An 8,428-nucleotide genomic window follows, 5' to 3' on the forward strand; every position below is an offset into this window, starting at 1 on the left:
TTTGCAATAAAGCACAGGAGAGCAATCTCCTTGATCATGTAGTGATTGCTAATGTGAATCCAACACCACTATCAACTGATACTTTTAAATGTAATTTAGATTTGTATATGATGTAAATGTAGTTATAAAATGTTTCATTAAATTGTTCTACTATTAACACAAGACTTCAAATGATTTTATGAGAATATAGCACTCTTTCCCTAGTTTGTGGACCAAACATCTCTTAAGGCAGCATTTCTCCAAGTCTCAGGAAGATGTTCCCCTCCCCTGAGAGATGCTATCTGCAAAACGGGTTTGCTGGTACAAGTTGGCAAGTATTGCATACAGTAGTCCTTTCCAAAGAATCATACTTCACATGAGCATATGAAAAGCTTTGAAGTCTTACAGGAAAGAAACCTGTTTACTTCTGTGTAACCTAGCATTCCCGAACTTACCTTGCCAGGCAAGCCTTTTTTCCACCTGTTACAGCAATTCCTAGAAATGCTGCTTTAAAGAACACTTGGTCTCAAAACAGTAATGGTATTTATTTGAATATCAGGGACTATCTTAGTTTGTTCACAGCAATGTAGCTTCTCTCTAGCATGCTGGCAGAGGGAAGGAGGGATCCTCCCTGTTATGGATTGAATGTTTGTGGTTCCTCAAATTTCATGTTGAAATCCTAACCCCCAAGGTGATGGTATTTGGAGGTGGGGTCTTTGGAGGTGATGAAGTCATGAGCACAAGGCCTTCGTGAATGGGATTAGTGCCCTTATAAAATAGACCCCAGAGAGCTCCCTTGTCCCTTCCTCCATGTGAGGACATGGCAAGCAGACAGCCACCTATGAACTAGGAAGAGGGCCCTCACCAGACACTGAATCTGCCAGCACCTTGATCTTGGACTTTCTGCCTCCAGAACTTTGAGAAATAAATGTCTGTTGTTTGAGCCACCCGGTCTATGGTCTTTTTGTTATAGCAAGCCGAATGGACTAAGACAAGGACCCACCAGACTTTGTTTCAGCTCTTGCTTAAGAAGTCATCTTTTTTCTTTATTTGCGGGGGAGGGTAGAGTGATGGTGGTTCTAGCACCTATTTGAGGAAACCAAATGGCCCCGTCGATACTGTCCCCCCCTGAACCACTGTGTGAAGTCACACAGCTTCAGTAGCCTTGTGTCAGCACCATCAGGACCCACTGGAATAGGTTTTGATTATGAGGCTATAAAGTGTAGATAAACCACTTAAGAATTCTAGTTCTGTCGCTGCCTAACTTCCAAAGAACTTTTTTTCCCCAGTTCTCTCCTGATGATAAATTAAGAGTCATTAAACATTCCAAGAATCATTTATATGCCTTTCCTGCCACTCACTGAACAAATATTAAGTGGCTTCTGGGCTAGGCACTATGGTGGGGGATGCAAAAGTGGAAAGAAATATTCTTACCGGCATCTGGAAGGACACTTTGCTCCGAATTATTGGACACTGACTGGGTCACACAGGTGGAGGGCTCAGTCCCACAAGACTGCACCCACTTGGGACTTCCCTGGTGGTCCAGTGGTTAAGAATCCGCCTTCCAGTGCAAGGGATTCAGATTCGATCCCTGGGGGAACTAAGACCGTGTGCTGCAACTACTGAGCCTGCATGCTCCAGAGCTCGTGCGCCACATCTAGAGAGCCCGTGCGCCTCAACTACTGACCTTGTGCACTCTAGAGCCTGCGTGCCGCAACGAAGATCCCTCATGCCGCAACTAAGACCTGATGCAGCCAAATAAATAAATATTTTTTAAAAAAGAAATTACTGTTTGTTTCTGTAAGTCACTGAGATGTGAGGTTGTTTGTTGTGTGGGTAAAGTTGGTCAATACAGAAATCATCCAAAAGTGGCAATTTTAGGAAAGGTTGAATTTTACAAAAAAAAAAAAAAAACTGCACCCACTTGTTCAGACACCTATTCCAAGTCCAGGTTGTTACCTGTGCTTCTGACCAACTGGCTTTAAATCTGAGTTTCCCAACGACACCTCCTTGGGTTCAACTGATTTACTAGTGCAGCTCATAGAACTCAGAGGAACATTCACTTAAATGTTTACCAGTTTATTATGTAGGATATTATAAAGGATATAGATGGACAACAGCCAGATGAAGAAGTACACAGGGTGAGGACCAGCAGGTTCTGACACACAGGAGCTTCTGTCCCCATGGAACTGGAGTGTATCCACTCCTGACATGTGGATGCATTCTGGTTCACCAACCCGGAAGCTCTCTGAACCCCATCCTTTTGGGTTTTTATGGAGGCTTCATTACACAGTGTTAAAATAAAAAACTCATATATGCACCCAATATAGGATCACCCAAAAGCCCACGATGAAAGATAAGGAAAGACACTATATAATTATAAAAGGATCAACAGAAGAACAGGATATTACACTCGTTAACATATATGCACCCAATATAGGAGCACCCAGATACATAAAGCAAATACTAACAGACATAAAGGGAGAAATTGATGGGAATACAGTAATAGTAGGAGACTTTAACAACCCACTCACATCAGTGGACATGATCTTTGAGACAGAAAAATCAATAAGGCAAGAAAGATCCTAAATGATACAACAGAACAGCCTTAATTGATATTTTCAGGACATTACATCCAAAAAAAGCAGACTACACATTCTTTTCAAGTGCACATGGAACATTCTCTAGGATTGACTACATACTAGGGCACAAAACAAGCCTCAACAAATTTAAGAATATAGAAATTATTTCAAGTATCTTTTCTGACCACAACAGCATGAAACTAGAAATCAACCACAGAAAAAGAAACGAGAAAAAAATAATTACATGGAGACTAAACAACATGCTACTAAAAAACCAGTGGGTCAACAATGAAATCAAAGAAGAAATTAAAAAATACCTTGAGGCAAATGACTATGAAAACACAACCATACAAAATCCATGGGATGCAGCAAAAGTATTTCTTAGGGGGAAGTTCACAGCAATACAGGCCTTCTTTAAGAAACAAGAAAAATCTCAAATAAACAACCTAACCCACAACCTAAAAGAATCAGAAAAAGAACAAACAAAACCTAAAGTCAGCAGAAGGAAGGATTTACTAAAGATCAGAGAGGAAATAAATAAAATAGAGGTTTAAAAAACAATAGAAAAAAAATCAATAAAACCAAGAGCTGGTTCTTTGTAAAGGTAAAGAAAATTGACAAACCCCTGGCCAGGCTCACCAAGAAGAAAAGAGAGAAGACTCAAAATAAGAAATGAAAGAGGAGAAATCACGACTCATAACTCAGAAATACAAAAAACCATAAGAGTATACTATGAACAATTATTTGCCAACAAATTCGACAACCCAGAAGAAATGGACAATTTTCTAGAAACATACAGCCCAAAAAAACGGAATCAAGAAGAAACAGATAACTTGAACAGACCAATCACTAGAAGTGAAATAGAATCTGTAATAAAACAAACAAACAAAAATCCCAGCTCCCTACAAACAGAAGTCCAGGGCCAGATGGCTTCACAGGCAAATTCTACAAAACATACAAAGAAGAACTTATACTGATCCTTTTCAAATTCTTCCAAAAGACTGAAGAGGAAGGAACACTCCCAAAGACATTCTATGAAGCCACCATTACCCTGATACTGAAACTAGACAAAGACACTACCAAAAAAGAAAATTACAGGCCAATATCTTTGATGAATATAGATGCAAAAATTCTCAACAGAATATTAGTAAACCTAATCCAACAACACATAAAAAAGAGCACACACCACGACTAAGTTGGATTCATCCCACAGTCACAAGGATGGTCTGACATGTGCAAATCAATCAATGTGACACACCACATCAACAAAAGAAAAAAAACCCATAATCATCTCAATAGATGCAGAAAAAAACATGCAATAAAATTCTACATCCATTCATGATTAAAACTCTTACCAAAGTGGGTATAGAGGGAACATATCTCAACATAAGAAAAGCTACTTATGACAAACCCACAGCCAATCCAATACTCAATGGTGAAAAGCTGAAAGCCTTCCCATTAAAATCTGGAACAAGACAAGGAAGCCCACTCTCACTTCTCTTCAACATAGTATTGGAAGTCCTAGCCACAGCAACCAGACAAGAAAAAAATAAATAGAAGTTATTCAAATTGGTAGGGAAGAGGTAAAACTGTCATTATATGCAGATGACGTGATACTATATATAGAAAACCCCAAAGACTCCACACAAAAACTACTAGAACTGGGCTTCCCTGGTGGCACAGTGGTTGAAAATCTGCCTGCCAATGCAGGAGACACGGGTTTGAGCCCTGGTCCGGGAAGATCCCACATGCCACGGAGTGACTAGGCCCGTGAGCCACAACTACTGAGCCTGCGCATCTGGAGCCTGTGCCCCGCAACAAGAGAGGCCGTGACAGTGAAAGGCCCGTGCACCGCGATGAAGAGGGGCCCCCACTTGCCACAACTAGAGAAAGCCCTCGCATAGAAACGAAGACCCAACACAGCCAAAAAAATTAATAAAATAAATAAATAAATAAGTAAAAAAAAAAACTACTAGAACTAATCAATGAATTCAGCAAGGTAGCAGGATACAAGATTAACATACAGAAATTGGTTGCAGGGGCAGAGGGGTGGAGGAGGGAGCAGGAAAAAAAAAGAAATTGACTTTATTTCTTAACACTAACAATGAAATATCAGAAAGGGAATGTAAACAAACAATCCATTTTAAAATTACATCAAAAGCAATACTTAGGAATAAATCTGACCAAGGAGGTGAAAGACATATGCTGAGAACTACAAAACATTAATAAAGGAAATTGAAGATGATTCAAAGAAATGGAAAGATATCCCATACTCTTGGATGGGAAGAATTAATATTGTTAAAGTGGCCATACTACCCGAAGCAATCTATAGATTTAACGTGATCCCTATCAAATAGCCCATTACATTTTTCACAGAACTAGAACAAATAATCCTAAAATTTATATGGAAGCACAAAAGACCCAGAATTGTCAAAGCAATTCTGAGGAAAAAGAACAAAGCAGGAGGCATAACCCTCCAGACTTCAGACAATACTACAAAGCTACAGTAATCAAAACAGTGTGGTATTGGCACAAAACAGACATATGGATCAATGGAACAGAATAGAGACCCCATAAATAAACCAACATACCTACAGTCAATTAATCTTTGACAAAGGAGGCAAGAATATACAATGGGAAAAAGACAGTCTCTTCAGCAAGTGGTTTTGGGAAAGTTGGACAGCTGCATGTGAATGAATGAAGTTAGAACACACCTTCACCCCATACACAAAAATAAACTCAAAATGGCTTAAAGGCTTAAACATAAGACATGATACCATAAAACTCCTAGAAGAGATCATAGGCAAAACATTCTCTGACATAAATTGTACCAATGTTTTCTTAGGTTAGTCTCCCAAGGCAATAGAAATAAAAGCAAAAATAAACAAATGGGACCTAATCAAACTTATAAGCTTTTGTACAGCAAAGGAAACCATAAACAAAATGAAACACAACCTTTGGACTGGGAAAAATATTTGCAAATGATGCGACTGACAAGGGCTTAATTTCCAAAATATACAAACAGCTCATACAACTCAATAACAAAAAAAACAAACAACCCAATCGAAAAATGGACAGAAGATCTAAATAGACATTTCTCCAAAGAAGACATACAAATGGCCAATAGGCACATGAAAACATGCTCAACACTGCTAATTATTAGAAAAATGCAAATCAAAACTACAAAGAGGTACCAGCTCACACTAGTCAGAATGACCATCACTAAAAAGTCTAAAAATAACAGGGAAATCCCTGGCGGTCCAGTGGTTAGGACTCCGAGCTTTCACTGCTGAGGGCATAGGTTCGATCCCTGGTTGGGGAACTAACACCCTGCAAGCCACAAAGTGCAGCCAAGGAAAAAAAAAAGGCTACAAATAACAAATGCTGGAGAGGGTGTGGAGAAAAGGGAACCCTCCTACACTGTTGGTGGGAATGTAAATTGGTGCAGCCAGTATGGAGGTTCCTCAAAAAACTAAAAATAGAGCTACCATATGATCCAGCAATCCCACTCCTGGGCATATATCTGGAGAAAACTCTAATTCAAAAAGATACATGCACCCCTATGTTCATAGCAGCACTGTTTACAATAGCCAAGACATGGAAGCAACCTAAATGTCCATTGACAGATGAATGGATAAAGAGGATGTGGTACATATATGTAACAGAATACTACTCAGCCATATAAAAGAAGGAAATTTTGTCATTTGCAGCAACATGGATGGACCTAGAGATTATCATACTAAGTGAAGTAAGTCAGAAGGAGAAAGACAAATACCATATGATATCACTTATATGTGGAATCTAAAATATGACACAAATGAACATATCTACGAAACAGAAACAGACTCACAGACACAGAGAACAGACCTGTGGTTGCCAAGGGGGAGGACAAGTGGGGGAAGGAAGGATTGGGAGTTTGGGATTAGTAGATGCAAACTATTATATATAGAATGGATAGGGGCTTCCCTGGTGGCACAGTGGTTGAGAGTCCGCCTGCCAATGCAGGGGACACGGGTTCGAGCCCTGGTCCGGGAAGATCCCACATGCCGCGGAGCAACTAAGCCCGTGTGCCACAACTACTGAGCCTGCGCGTCTGGAGCCTGTGCTCCGCAACAAGAGAGGTCGCGATAGTGCGAGGCCCACGCACCGCGATGAAGAGTGGCCCCCGCTTGCCACAACTAGAGAAAGCCCTCGCACAGAAACGAAGAACCGACACAGCCGAAAATAAATAAATAAATAAATAAATAAATAAATAAACTCCAATCTCTTAAAAAAAAAAAAAAAAAAAAGAATGGATAAACAACAAGGCCCTACCTTGAAAACTCCGTGAACAGACAAAACCAGTTTAGTCACACAAGCAAGGCTTAATTTAGCTTATTTTAGGAGACTAACCTGACCTGGGTCATTTCTTGCTTATGCTTCTGGAAAGCATAAGCTAAACTGTTTCCTAAGGCTGATATGAGGTTAACCACTGACCAATTCCCCACCATTTAAGAAAATTCTAATATTGTAACCAATCACTGTGAAGAATAAGCAGTCACTTCCCTCATGCTGTGTAAGCTGCTCATTCCACGTGTTGGTCTGAGTGCTCTGTGTTCACAAACTGTCTTTTTGGTGTGTGCACAATAAACTTTCACTAATTACTACTTTGATGATTCACTGGCTTTCTATTATTTTTCTGTGATCGTTTGACAAGTCACAATTGATTAAATCACTGGCCGTTGGTGATTGAACTCAATCTTCTCCAGCCTCTCGCCCCTCTTCCCTCCCCAGAGGTCATGGTGGGGGTGGGAACTGAAAGTTCTAACCCTCTAACCCTGCAAGTTGGTTCCCGTGGCAACCAGCCCCCATCCTAAGGTTACCTAAGGGCTTTCAAAAGTCTCATTAACATAACAGAAGACACCTTTATTGCACTTATCACTTAGGAAATTCTAAGGGTTTTAGGACCACAGTGCCAGGAATGGAGACAAAAACCAAATACATATTTTGTTATAATGAAAGCAGCTCTTTTACCCCTTTCCTGTTTGCCCATTTCTGTTACCCTGTAACCTTAAAAGAACCTAATTATAGGAATGAGATCACCAGGCAGTTTAACCTAACTCCTGACTTATACTCTCCTGAATGCACACCATGCCTTGTCTAACCTGTTGATTCTTTTCCTAGATAGAAGTAGTTAGCTCTCTACCCACAATAGCCCCCCTAAGCAATCCTGCACGCAGATCACACGGGCAAGAAAACATCTGAAGAAAGTCAGCCAGTCTGCATGCAAAGGAGAATGATGCAGAATCCAACCTCCTTCCTTGATGATTCACTGAGATTCTTACCCCGTTTTTCCCTTTAAAAACTGTCATGGTGGGGCTTCCCTGGTGGGGCAGTGGTTAAGAATCTGCCTGCCAATGCAGGGGACACGGGTTTGAGCCCTGGTCGGGGAAGATCCCACGTGCCACGGAGCAACTAAGCCCGTGTGCCACAACTGCTGAGCCTGTGCTCTAGAGCCCGCGAGCCACAACTACTGAGCACACATGCCGCAACTACTGAGCCCCCGTGCCTAGAGCCCGTGCTCCGCAACAAGAGAAGCCACCGCAATGAGAAGCCCGTGCACCGCAACGAGGAGTAGCCCCCGCTCGTCGCAACGCAGCCAAAAATAAATAAATTTTTAAAAACCCCAAAAAAATGTCATGGCTGAGCAGAATCTTTGGGGTTGGTCTCCGGACACAAACCCACCTTCTCCCCAGGTTGCCGGGTTTTCTGATTAAAGCACCTTTTCCACTGACACTTGTCTCTCCATTATTGGCTTTTGAGTGGCAAGCAGCCAAATCTGACTTCGGTAACAATACGTCAACATATCACATATACCAAACCAAAAA

Source organism: Balaenoptera musculus, chromosome X (genome assembly GCF_009873245.2).
Source record: "Balaenoptera musculus isolate JJ_BM4_2016_0621 chromosome X, mBalMus1.pri.v3, whole genome shotgun sequence".
NCBI classification, from domain to species: Eukaryota; Metazoa; Chordata; class Mammalia; order Artiodactyla; family Balaenopteridae; genus Balaenoptera; species Balaenoptera musculus.